At 45.0% G+C, this 13,763-nt stretch overlaps 1 protein-coding gene across 9 annotated transcripts in view; it reads right to left on the bottom strand.

Moving 5' to 3' along the window:
* The window catches only part of LRP6 (LDL receptor related protein 6), a 244,183-nt gene that overhangs the window by 84,113 nt on the left and 146,307 nt on the right, over positions 1-13,763 (bottom strand). For 2 of the 9 annotated variants that reach the window (XR_012053784.1, XM_072923931.1), the window contains 5 exons: positions 11,566-11,696; positions 10,627-10,797; positions 9,410-9,712; positions 8,749-8,976; positions 6,637-7,335 (listed from right to left, as the gene is read on the bottom strand). The gene's annotated coding sequence lies outside the window, so the exon portion shown is untranslated. The other 7 variants (XR_012053786.1, XR_012053785.1, XR_012053787.1 and 4 more) reach the window with 7 other exon arrangements.

Raw genomic sequence — 13,763 nt, 5'->3', positions numbered from 1 at the left:
TTATATTTTTCATATTTATATTCACATTCGGATTTATAACGTATATTGATGTGTAATTGTATTTTTATAATTTCTTACATTTATTCCTTTATTACAATTCATATTTTTATGCATTGCTTAATACATTGCTTACATATTTCTATAGTTAGATTTCTATTTCTGAAAGGTTTATAGGGCTTAAAATAAACCCCTGCCTCTATGCAAGTAAAAATTTTTTTAAAAATCCCTTTCTTTAAACTCCGTCTAAATTTATCATTATTTTTCGCATTTATGTTCAAATGTACATTTTTATTGTAGATTGATGTATGGTGTTATTTATAGTCTATCTCTTCCTCATACTTATTTTTATTTACATTTAATTTACAATTAACAATTTAAAATGTGTGTTGTGCTCAAACATATTCAAGCCCAGATTCTTTCCAGTAGATTTATTTCCAGCTGTAAACACATGAAAATTCTCAGAGTCTATGAAGTAGATTCTAAATGGATGTTGCTAAAATCCTTGCCTTTGCAAGAGTTGCTTTCCACCTGGATGTCCCTCAACACAGATGGTTCTTCTTCCATTGTGTTTTTTGGAATAGTAAAAACTATGCAGGATTCTTTGCTGGATATGCGGTTATTTTGCAGGCAAATTTTACAGGATGCACATGATACAGTATTCATTAAAACAAAAATGTACTAACTATTGCTAAAATATATGGCACTTCTAGAACAGCTAGTACATTAAAAAGTAATTTTTCCTATTTTTAGAGAACTATAATAGTGTAGTATAGCTTTGTATTAGGAAATTGGCACAAATTAGTACAATTTTTTAATGAAAAATTTGTACAACCCAATAGGTTTTAATTTTTTTTTTTAGTGCATTACAAAGAATGTCCCCTATATTCAAAAAGCAATATGAACAGATACTTCTGTGTTGGCATACAAGGAGAAATCAACCAATATCTTCTGATTTCCTCTTCTGTTAAGCCCTCAATTGTTTAAATTGATGTCTGAGATCACCTGAGATGTATATGAGAAACTACAATATATAAGCAATGCTAATTTATAGACCCATTTAGTTATACATTAAAGTTTCACAATAAACATAGATTACCTACATCCACCAGCTCTCTACCTTTGTCTTCAGATCTGCTTGGGATGCAGCTTAAAAGAATTCCATATTTAGATATCCATATTTAGATAGATACCAAAACAAAATGTATATTCATCGTTTTTCCATTAAAACCCTGCCTCTAATCAAATAAAAGCAAAAAAATCCCTTTCTTTAAACGCTACTTGAATATTCATATATTTTTTCATCATTATAGTCACATGCGCATTACTCCTTTATATTGATGTATCTATAAATATATATTATATAGATAATAAGGTAGCAAGATAGATAAATTTTCATTTCAATTCTATTTCGTACATACCGCTAATACTTATAGTTACTTACCTTTGAGATTTTATATAGCTCTTAACGTATTTAGGATATATTTCTATACATAGATTTCTAATTTTATTTTATTTATATTTATCATTTTTATAATAAAACCCCTACCTACTACCAAATAGACAATTAAAATCCCCTTTACTTTAAACTATATTTAGATATTTCTTTATTTCTATTTTCGATTTTCACAAGTACTTATATATTCTATCACAGTATCTTGAGGTACTATATTTCGAGCTATAATTCCTATGACATATAATGTGTCATAATAAGACATATACAGTAAAATATGCATTATGTACTGTATTGATTCCTATTATTTTGTCATATTTATATATCCACATGTATTAATTATACGTTTCTAAATGCATATTTATATTTATAATCTACATGTATATGTATATAAACATATAAAATACCCTATATCAAACAATATAATACCTAATAGTAATGGATAACATTATTCATGTTACATGTTTTATTTATATGTTTTCCGTTCATATTTAAAATTGAAGTTTTATATTCCTATTTTCGTATTTATGCATTCCTTTTGTTTCATTCGAGTTAAAACTTTGCAGTTCTAATCCAGTTCCTCAAACTAAAATGCCAAAACAGCATCAAATTCCCAACAATGCCGTCCAAAATATTCAGAAAGGTTCCACAGCCAACCAACTACCGGCAAAAAAACCCGCACTACACTTCTTTCACTAGCGGTTCTTATCACATCACAAAAATGACACACATATTTTTAAGAAGACCTATAGAATGGTAGTGCGGGTGGGGGGAGGTAGGTGATTCCCAGGAACAATTAGCTATTTAACATTTCAATGTCAGTACTTAGCCCAAGCCAAGTGTCGCAGCCAAGCTGTTTTGTTCATAACAAAACCCACACAGCAAATCACAAAAAAACATTAAGAAAAAAAAAAAAAAAAAAGCCAACTAACTCACTATACTCCAAACCATACAACAGACCCCGAACGTTTCTTAGAAAAAAAATAAAAAATCAAACCCCAAAACTCTACCACTACACTAACTCATAAAGAGAACCCAATACTCTATAAAATGAACTAAAAAACCCCACTAAATAATTACCGCTATAACAAAATCGGAACCACGAAGAAAGAAAAGATTCACCACCGAAATAAAATAACTACCTAAAAAGATCCACCATAGAAATACCCACGTTCCCAAAAGTAAAACTAATAAAAAACAACAACCAAATACATCAAACTACCAAAAAAAAAAATCATATTAACAACAACAAAATAATTATTCCTAACTCAATAAACCCATAATGCCTCAAACCATCAAAACACAAATACCACTTAGAAATAAGCAGGTCGCCAAAAGAGAAATGTAACCATAAACAATAACTCCCAAATTCCCTGCAACAATAAAACACACACGGCAATCAAATAAGCCAAATGAATAAAACCCCTATAATATAATAAACAAGAATACAATCATCAATACATAAAAAAAACAAACAACCTAACTAATTAAGTACAGGACACTACCTCAAGCCACCAAAACAAACACTACGCACTCACGCTAATAAAAGCCTCCACAACCGAATTAAAAACCTACCCTCTACTTCATGCTACGACCCAGAAAAACCATTGTAAGCCTTTCAAAACACATCCTTTAAAAACATAAGAAACGATCAAAAAGAAATCCAACAACAACACTCAAGCCAAAAAAAAACCCTTGTCATCAGCGCCCGAAGCGAGAACCGTAACAACCAAAAAGTGCCCCACGGCCCTTCTCCTACACCAACTCCGGACAACAGAAAAGGATCCGATGAGTTCCCCAGAACCACCTCACAGCCACCCCAGGCAGGAACGCTGGAAAATGAGAAGCCGCGCTCCCGGCAGGAAAGCGGCTCCTCGGGCAGGCACAGGCGGCGCCGCGCCGGGAGACCCCCGCCCGCTCCCCCCGGCCCGGCGGGGCCGGCACCGGGCCCGGGGGGCCCCGGCGGCGCCCGAGCCCCGCGCCCGGAGCGGACGGAGCGGCGGCACCGGCCGGCACCGGCGCAGCGCCCGCGCCGCCTGCCCCGCCCGCCGGCCCGGCCAAAGCTCCCCTCGGCTCCGCACGGCTCGCACCGGCGCGGCTCCGGCAGTCCCGCGGCAGCCCCGCCGCGCCAAACTCCCCTCCCGCCTCGGCCATCCCCAGCCACTGCCAGCGGGGCTCCCGCGCCGGACCCTTCGCTGCCGGGCCAGGGGCAGAAGCGCCCCAAATGCAGCGGCACAGCCCCATGCCCACCCTGCCAGCGCTGCCACAGCCGCGCCTCCCTTCCTTTGAAGCCCCGGAACTGACGCCACGCTCGGGCGCTCATTTCACTTCAACAAGGGCAAAGAAATGTGGGCTCCCCTTCCATCGCATCCCCTAGAAGAGCAGAAAAGAAGGGGCTTGCCTCAAATGATGGCAAAAGGCAGAATTTTACCTCAATCCAAACCTTTAAAAGGCGGGACAACAGGGCAGCCCCCTCATTTCAACCTCAGGAGGACGAAATTCAAAAGGGAAAGGAGAAAAGTCCCCGCTACAAAGGCGCACCGGCTCACCTGTTTGGCCGCTGCTTCTCGGCACAAAGGTTTGTCCCTCGGCGCCTCCTTTGAGCAAAGCTCCACGTATCCAAATGATCCCCCAAATCCTTTCCGAAGTGCTTACCGTCCATCCATGAGACAGCCCCGGGAGCCCCCCATAAACTCCTCTCCTCCAGCAGCTCCATGCAAAAGCGATGTGAGAAAAACCCCTTAAATCAGCCCCCGGAGGAGCCGCCCCCTCCTCATCATCCTCACAGCTCGCACCTGGGGCTACTCTGAGCCCTCCTCATCCTCACAGCTCGCACCTGCCGCTGTTGCCGCCCTCCAAACAGCGTCTCTCCCTCTCCAGCACACACCCACTTCTCACAGACACAGATCCAACAGAAATCTGCTACGGGTGTTGGCTTTTCTTAATCCCTCTGGTTACACGATTGAAGCACATGCGTGCATTGATGGTCATTGAGAGAAGGCTTTCCCCTGGAGAAAATAGTAGCACACTTTGTAGCACACTTTGCTACACCTTCGGAAAAAGCAGAATCGGCACCAACTCCTGAAACCCCTGCTGAGGAACCCGGCCCTCCTTGGGACACCCAAAGCAGCAGACCTCGGAAAAGGAGGGGAAAAGTCAAGCTTGGAGTGGAAAAAGAGGACAAAAGTACAGCAGCCTTTAAAAATGCCTGCACGGAGCAATGGTGGGAACCAGTCCCATTTCTTCTTTCCTTGCTTTCTCTGTGATGACATAAATAGGAAGTAAGAACACGTTAAACAAAAGGCAGAGCTAGGATTTTACAGGTCTTCGTTTCGGCAGACGGCAGAGAACGGAGGCAAAAGGTGCCGGAGAGCCCTTTCTGTTCCCTTCAGCCCCTGCAGCTGCCCCGGTGCTTTCGGGGCACTTGCTTGGTTCATTCATTCCTAGAGAAAAAGGCTAGGGCATGATTTTCAAAACTACTGCCCATCCCCAATCAGAGTTTCCTGCACTCCTGAGTACAAAGGAGCGGATAGACAGAGGGCTTCTTTCCAAATGAGTTTAGCGATAGATTCCTATTCTTTACCAATAGCTGTGAAAACGAAACACTTGTCAGGTTTTAGTATTCTACACACAGCCCTCCCTGGGAAGTTTGGGGCAGCTTTGGGTCCCTCTGCGGGACGGCACCCAGCCTGACCCCCCCCCCTCATTCGCCACCCACCCGCTCCCCCACCGCAGTGTGCCTCCCTCTCCTAGGGACCTCGGGGTGCCCCAAATGACAGCAGAGCCCCGAGTCTTCAGCCCCTTTTCCTGACCCCCAAAGAAGGCACAGGACGAGTCCAAGCGCCCTGCACAGCAGCCCAGCACTCCCTTCCAGCCCTTTCCACACCTCCATCCCCCCCGAAAGGGACTCCGCCGCAAAAGGAAAGGGGGGGCAGCCCCCAGAAGGCTTGAAGCCCCCGCCCCGCCTCGCTGTCGCAGGCCAGGGGCAGAAATTGGGAGCGGCAGAGGCGGCGGGGACGCGGCACGGCCGGCACGGCGCAGAGCGGGGCCGCTCTCAGCGCGACGGTGGCGGAGCCGCAGGTCCGGCAGCGCCGGGGCGGTGTCCGAGCGGCGCGGGGGGATCCGCCGAGAGCCTCCGGCCCCGTGCGGGGACTCCCGCAAGGGCCGGGGGGCGCCGGGCTCCGGCCCTCGGGGCTTTATTCTCCGCGCCCCGAGCCCCGCGGCTGCGGGGGAAAGAAGCGAAGGGCGACGGGAAGAGAGGAGGGAGAGCGGGGCATGGAAAGGGTGGGGAGGGAGGTCGGGCTGCGGAGGAAAGCGGGCGGGGAAGGGAAAGGCCGGCAGGGGAGGAAGAGGGACGGTGGACAAAGGAAGGAGAGACGGGGAATGGAACGGACTAGCGGGGCAGGGACAGGACGGGAAGGAGCCGGGTTTGGGGGGGGGGGGGAGATGGAAACGGGGAAAGAGAGATAACTGAGGGGAATATGGGGAGGAGAAAGGAGCGGCAGAGAGAGGGACAGGACGCGGAGCCTCACAGCGCCCCGGCTCCGGCGCCCCGCCCTGCCCGGGATGCTGCGCTCGGCGGAGCTCGGCTCGGTCCAGCTGGACTCGGCTCCGCGGTCCGCTTCGGCTACTTTCGCCTACGCTCGCCTATTCTCGCCCATTATCGCCTATTATCGCCTCCATTCGCCCATTCCCCACACCTCGGCTCCCTTCGGCTCACACATTTCCTCAGGGCACCTCATTCCACGCGACACAAACTGCAGCCCCTAAAAGGCTTGCGGCACAGACGTGTAACTCAACTCTCGGCACAGAGCTGATGGCTCCTTTAGGACAAGGATAGTTACATGCAAAAGCAATTCCCTCATTTTGCATCTCCTTTTTATTTAATCCGCCCGCCCCCCCCCCCCCCCCCCGCCAAAATCCCAGACACATCACAAGGAATGTGCAGTTCTGGTTCCCCCAGCCCCCGGACGGACGCTATGTACAAAGGACCTGGGCGCAGCACACAGCCGGGATTCCATTGAATAAAGGCCGGTTTGCATTTCAAAGGCTCTCGCTCGGGCACTGCCTGTTTGCAGATGTGCTCGATTCCAGAACGATGTGTCAGATTTCCCAGAGAGTTCCCAATAAAACTCAGGTACCATCACTGAGCAGAAAATCCTTTGGGCTTTAGTTGCATCTCTCACCTGTTCCAAGCGGAGGGAAGGTGGGTTTTGGTCGCACATCACAGCAGCAGCGATGGATCAGGGCTTTTTTTTTCTTTTTTTTTTTTTTCTCCAAGAAACAGTAAATCATGGTGGCTAAACCTCTGCCTCCTGGTTCTTTGCACTTACACCCCAGTGTAGGAAGCTCTGCAGCCTTTTTTTCCTGTCCTGTATTAGACAGAGGATGGATATGAAGGGCACACACATGCACAGTCTTTTTGGTCCTTCAAAAAGATAAAAATGCCTGTAATAAAAATTACATAAGTAATACTGTCTCTCAAACTGTTCAAGAAAAGAGAAATTGGAGCTTTAATGTCCCACTGAGAGATGTTGAATAAAATCTTCCCCCGAGTTTGCACACAGTAATAAAATAGTGATTTTTTTTTTTTGACCTAACAAGGTAGGTCTATATGAGAACAGCTCAGGAGGCTCTCATGGCTCACGGAGATGAGGATGGAGCAGAGCAAAACGTTAAAGGTGAAGTGTCAGTCCCCTGAATTAATGCTCTGATGTAGCCATTTTTTTTTGCTACGAGACATAACAGTTTCTTCCCTTTGTTCCCGAGTTTCCAAGAGTAATTCATTACCTGCACCAACCTGGCACAGCTAAGTGACAAATCCAGCTCCTGTGCTCCAAGTCATGTGTCCCTGACATGAAGGGAAGTCAGGGATACAGAAACAGCTGTGGAAGAAAGAGAAGACAAAAATCAGAACAGATATTCTTCTATTTCCCCACAGGATTACCAAGCCAAGCTGCTTGCTACCTCCAGGACTGTTTAAAAAGAGTTCCCTAACTCTTTTCCTAGCTGGAAAATCCGGAGTGGCTTTGCCCATGCAAAGCCAACGATCCTACTCACAAGAAGGAACAAACCAGCTTCCTGTTAAATAAAGCAGTTGGAAATATGACCTGTCAGATGCTCTCACTGACCAGCTATAGGGGTCAGCATCCAGGCCCACGTGGAGCTGGGTTTTTAAATATCACAAATAAACTTCAATCCACAAAAAATTATTCCTGACTCAATAAACCCACAATGCCTCAAACCATCAAAACAAAAATATCCCCTAGAAATAAACACAAAGCCAAAAGACAAACCTAGCCATAAACAGTATCTCCAAAATGACCTGTAACCATAGAACATACTACAATTAAACCAAATAGATAAAACCCCTATAATAGAATAAGCAATAATGCATTTACCAATATTAAAAAACCCTAACCAATTATTTCCACGTTGACGACTTTAAGTGCTTTCAGTGACAGATGCGCAGCATCATGCTATACTGCAGCTGCTGGCTTGTGGAACACACCAAGGTCTTATTTTCAGCACCTTCAGGCAGGAGTTCTCTCTGTCCTGCACACTCATGCACAAGACTGAAAAGGGCCTTGTCTGTTTCCATTTTTAAAACATTTTTTAAAAATCTGTTTTTCATTAGTTCTAATGAAATACAGCAGGGAACGAACTCCAAAAATTTCTAGCAGCTGTAACAGTAGTAGTAGTAATAATAATAATAACAACAATGATAGCAGCAGTAGTAAAAGTAATAATAAACATGTGCTGGTTTTGGCTGGGATAAGTTTCTTCCCGGCAGCTGGTAGGGGCTGGAACAGTGCTGATAACACAGGGATGTTTGAGTTATTGCTGAGCAGGGTGTGCACAGAGCCAAGACCTTTTCTGCCCCTCTACCACCCCAGCAGTGAGGGCTTGGGGGGACACAAGGAACTGGGACGGGACATGGCTGGGACAGCTTTTCCCAACTGGCCACAGGGACATCCCAGACCACATGGTGCCATGGTCTGCATACAGAGCTGCGGGGAGATGGAGGGAGAAGGGTTCCCCCAGCCCCCGTACGCTATGTGCAAAGGACCTGGGCGCAGCACACAGTCGGGATTCAACTGAATAAAGCCCGGCTTCAATAATCAGAACAACTGACATTTGCTTACAAATGAGGTGCAGTTTTGTACGGTGCTACGTACCCTCGGAGCCGAGTAGAGAAAAAAGAGCTACAGCACTGGAACCTAAGTTTTAGCAGCCGAGTCATTTGTAACTTTTACCACAAAATAAACCAAACAGTATTATCACAATGCTGCTCTTACGCTGCTGAAGTTCTCCACTGTGGATTTCGGGTACAGCAGCACGTGCTTTACTCCCAACAAAAGCTGCTCAGGTCGGGGGAGCCAGGAAGCCAAGTCTCTCCACTTTGTCTGAACACCATCTTCCAGGAAGGTACTGCTTCCCCTCTCCCAGGCTCCCTTCAGCAAAGTGGCAAATACAGAATCCGGTGCCACAGGAGGCTCTTGGCTTACCTCCTTGTGGTTTTCCAACTGTTTAAAGCCAAACAAAAAGCATAAGAGAAAAACAGTGATGAGTATGGAACAAAAATCTCTTCAGCCACCTTGCTTTTGAGATGAGCTCTGAACTGAAGCTCTGGGAGCACAAGCGTGCAGTCCTGCTAGAACAGAGCTGCCCAGCAGTGCTCCCAGGGGCTTCTGGAGTGTTCACACTGCTGAACTGAGAAAAACTCACCAAACCCAGCCCAGGGGCCTGTGGTCCTCCACCCACCCGGGGGAACTCCGGGCACTGCAAACAGAGGCCACAGCACACACCAGGCTCTGCTGTGCCTGGTGAGGAGTCTCTGGGTGAGCCCTGAGCCCTGGTATCGCCTCCCAAACACCACAAAGACCTCTTGTGTCATCAGAGAAAAGCCCTGGAGAAAACATGTGTCCCCAGCATCATCAACAAGAAATGCAGAATTACCTCCTCAAGAAAAACGCTGTTTCTGATGGAAATGTAGCTTCTGCCGACTGCGAGGATTTTATAGGGATGCTGGCTCAAGAATTCAGTGACTTCAGGGATTCTATACCACAGGTTCCTGGCACTGCTCGGGCATCCAGAGTCTATAGTATCGGTTAAACCGGTAGAGCTGAGGATACTTAGCAACTTTCAGGGACTCGGGATCTTTGTCACAGAGCTGGAAGGTCAAGCAGAGATCAAGAGCTTCTCTCGGAGAGCGCAGGAGGTCAGTGAAAACAGCACCAAGGTACTCCACGAGGTCTGCTCCTAGAAAAGCCAAATAAATTAAACTACTGACAAGAGCACAGACACTGGGGGAACCTTCCTTACTTTGGGCCTTGGCAGCAGCCCGCAGAACCTCATGCAGAAAAGAACTGAATGAGATCAAAAAGTCTTTGTAGTCACCTAGACACGTGCTCCTGACCACCCAGGTACCTGAAAAACCCTCCAGACCCCAGCTCTTGCTGAAGCAAATAATCCACCCTCACTGTGTTGTGCTAAAAACATGCCCCTCTCTTAACAGGGAGAGGCCCTGCCAGGTACCGCCTCCGAGAAGAACCGAGTTGTACTGGGGGGACACACCCAGCCACCGTGCACAAGTTCAACAGAATTTTCTGTCAGAACCGGCACTTTCAGTGCACCCCAGGTGCCACTCGACTGCCACATACGCACAGAGGGCTTCGTGAGGTGCCGATGCCCCTGTGATTTTAATGCTTTCCTCCAGGAGGGCGCAGTATTCGCCCCTAGAGCTTAATATCTCAAGTTTTCTTTGGGAAACACATCCACTGCCTACTTAACAAGGCAGACCCGTCTCCCTGATCTCGGGAAGAGCTGCCTCCAGGCATGGCAACCACCTTCCTCTCCTGATCGCCACGCTCTGCCCTTAAAACACTGTGTTACTGAAGCCAGCTACCTTCCAGACCAAGACTGCCCATGCAGGGACAGCGTCCCTTCTCTTTAGGGCCAGGGAAAAAGGGCAGAAGCACCTACAGAGCTTCTACGCCCCTCTTGAGCACAAAACACCATGAACCTGCACCTCCTTCTGCTTGCAGGGAAGATAATAAAATGCCTCAAGGTAAAAAATGATAAATGGTAAAAAATTATTACAAGAGGGTAGAAATGATGCCGCTTTCACTCCACTGCTAGAAATGACACATAAAACATAAAAATAACACCTGTACCTGTTCCGTTTTCAGACTGAAGCAACAGCATATTCCTGGCTTCTAATGCTGCAGGGACAACAGCACTGAAGAGAAATGTTTGGATAATCACGTCTTCATTTAAAGAGAACCCAATTTCTTCATCTAAGCCATCACCGCCCTCCATCAGAACAGCCAGCATATCCACGAGATCTAATAAGTGAAGGAAAAAATGTCAGCAGGGGATCCAGACTAACTGGGAAAACAACACAGGTAGAATGCAAAATTATATTAACACAAGGTAGCTTTTTAGTCCCCCCAGAAAAAAAAAAAAAAAAAAAGCCAAAAAAACCCCACAAACAAACAAACAAACAAAAAACTACCGGAAAAAAAAAACCCCAAAAAAAAACCCCAAAGGCACATTTGTCAGGCAATACAATGTTAAAGGCAGCACAAAAATCACAGCTGTACTTCACTTTGCCTTTCAAGGCTGCTGTACAGCACAGGTTGCCCAGAGAAGCTGTGGCTGCCCCCGGATCTGTAGAAGTGTCCGAGGCCAGGCTGGTCAGGGCTTAGAGCACCCTGGGATGGTGGAAGGTGTCCCTGACCACGACGGGGGGGTGGAACGGGACGAGCTTTAAAAAAAAGGTGCCTTCCCATCCAAACCCTTCTGGGATTCCACGATTCTATGAACAGCTCCGGGCAGAAGGACTAAATTTCCATTGTAGTTCGAACATGCTGCTGCAAGACCACGAAGAGAGATTTCAAATACCATTAAAGTGGCACGACCACATCAAAAATTATGTTTGGGTGTAAAGTGGCAACTCTGCAATTCCAACTTCTGATACCAAGGACACATGGAGGGCTGAATCCTGGGGGTCCTTACATAACAGGAATTCTTGAGTTATCCATCTCCAGGTTGCTGCTTAGGGTTAGAAAAAGTAGCCCCAAGTCGTGGAATTCTGTTCTTAAGATGCATACCATCGACGTGAGAGACGGGGATGCTGATGTTATCAGAGTCCTGGAGCAACCTGGAGCACGCCGGCTTCCTGAACCAGGTCTGCTGTCTTGTCCGTGTAGGGGTAGGGCTTTGTCCTCAGCTTCAGCAGGATCTGTCAGCAAAGGCGGAGAGAAAAGTAAGCGCACCGGCTCTCAAGCCTCGGGGAACAGCAATGTGCTGCAAGACTCACAAGATGGCGGCCCGTGGGGACCTGGACGGAGAGAGGCGTATTACGCCGATGCCCGTCGGCCCCCGCCAAAAACCCGCACGCTCGCGGTGCTGCTGACCCCACAGCCCCTGTGCACGGCACCGGAACCGCCGCGGAAAATCCCGTCGGGGGGCGCCGGCGTTGGGGACAATTCAGGCAGTGTAGAAAAAACAGACACGGGTCCTCGAATGCCGACGTCCTCTTTTTCGCGCCATCTCGAGAAGGTCAAGCGAGTCCGCGACAAGCCACTCCCAAGATGGCGGCCGCGGGCGGCGGGCTGCAGTACCGCCCTCTGCCCACAGGGCGGCAGCACTGCCGCCCGCCACCGCCGGGGGCCGCCGCTCGCCTCGGGGCCGCGGGCGGGGCCGGCGGCAGAAAAGAACGGGCGCGATGCCCTCCGGAACCTGCCCTGCAGCAAATGCCCCAAAACATCCCGCGCGGAAAAGAACGCCAGCAAAAAAACCCCTGCCTCTAACCCAACAGGAACCAAAAGCAAAAACCTTCTCTTTTAAACTGCATTTCAAGCTCTTTTATTTTTATAATTTTCATATTTATATTCACATTCGGATTTATAACGTATATTGATGTGTAATTGTATTTTTATAATTTCTTACATTTATTCCTATTATATTTTATTATATTTTATATTTTTTCACATATCTTAATATATTGCTTATATATTTCTATAGTTAGATTTAGATTTCTAAAAGGTTTATATGGCTTCAAATAAACACCCTGCCCCTATCCAAGTAAAAATCTTTTTTAAAAGCCCCTTTCTTTTATACTTAAAATAACACCTCCTCCCCATAAAGAGACCCATCAACCATTAGATAAAAAGCCCTAGTGCCAGTCTCATGCTTGCACATCTAACAGGAGACCCTCCCCATAACCAAACAAAAAATCAAAATAACGTACCAAAAGTAGTCCTTACTAACATTAAAAATACAACTCAACCGTATCCAAAAAACCCTCACCTTTATTTCCTCCAAACACCAAATACTCTTCAAATTCTAAACAACAAAAACCATCAGAACATACTTCAAATATAGAAAAGCCTAACCATATAAATATTTGTCAAAGCCCACAAAAACTATAAAACAATCTAATCAATATCCTGCATTAAAAAAAAAACCCACTATACAAATTAGTACCATTTGAAATGTAACACAAATAAAAATATTTTCCTAAGAAACATGTCTCCCAATAAGTAAAACCACCCTGTAAAGATATAAGTAATAATCATAACTCAGCAAGCTAAAATTTCTTCAAAACCAAAAGACTTAAAAAACCTTCAATATTTATAAGTAATAACATTTAATATGTTAAGTATTAATGAAATCAAACAAAATTAAATGTCAATACATTTAAACAAATACATTTTCTTTTTATCAATTAAAATTAAGTTTATTATTCCTTACTATCAAAATTCATTCAGTCTAAATTTAAATGTTATTTAATATAACTTATGCTAAATTTTATTAAAAATCATTTCTCTAAACTATACAGTATATGGTCAATTTTCTTAAAAAAATAAAACACCTCCAATTAAAACAACTAAAAGAAAACACTAACAAACGCCTATTCAGAAGTAAAAAAAAGTACACTGTATTATATCATCAATTTCATCAAAAATTCTGTACTTCATTACAATCTCTACTCTTATCTTTTAGAAGCGACACCAAAAAATAGCAATTACTATTCATATCATGCTGTTTGAAAATTTTACTCTATTTCCTGAATATATAAATATTTTTTAAAAGTTATCCTAACTTCTTCAAACACTTACCACTAATATACTAATTATATTATATCAATATATAAGCTTTTATAATAAACAATATTTATTAAATATTGTTATGATATTTACAACCAACTTTCATATACTTTATTATCTCTTTATAGAATGATCTAAAAAACACACATAAAATTTCTAATTCCTACTTTTTTATTCTCAACTTATACAGCGCTTAA

This window comes from Taeniopygia guttata, chromosome 1A (assembly GCF_048771995.1).
Source record: "Taeniopygia guttata chromosome 1A, bTaeGut7.mat, whole genome shotgun sequence".
Classification (NCBI taxonomy): domain Eukaryota; kingdom Metazoa; phylum Chordata; class Aves; order Passeriformes; family Estrildidae; genus Taeniopygia; species Taeniopygia guttata.
This window is presented reverse-complemented; position numbering and strand designations above follow the sequence as displayed.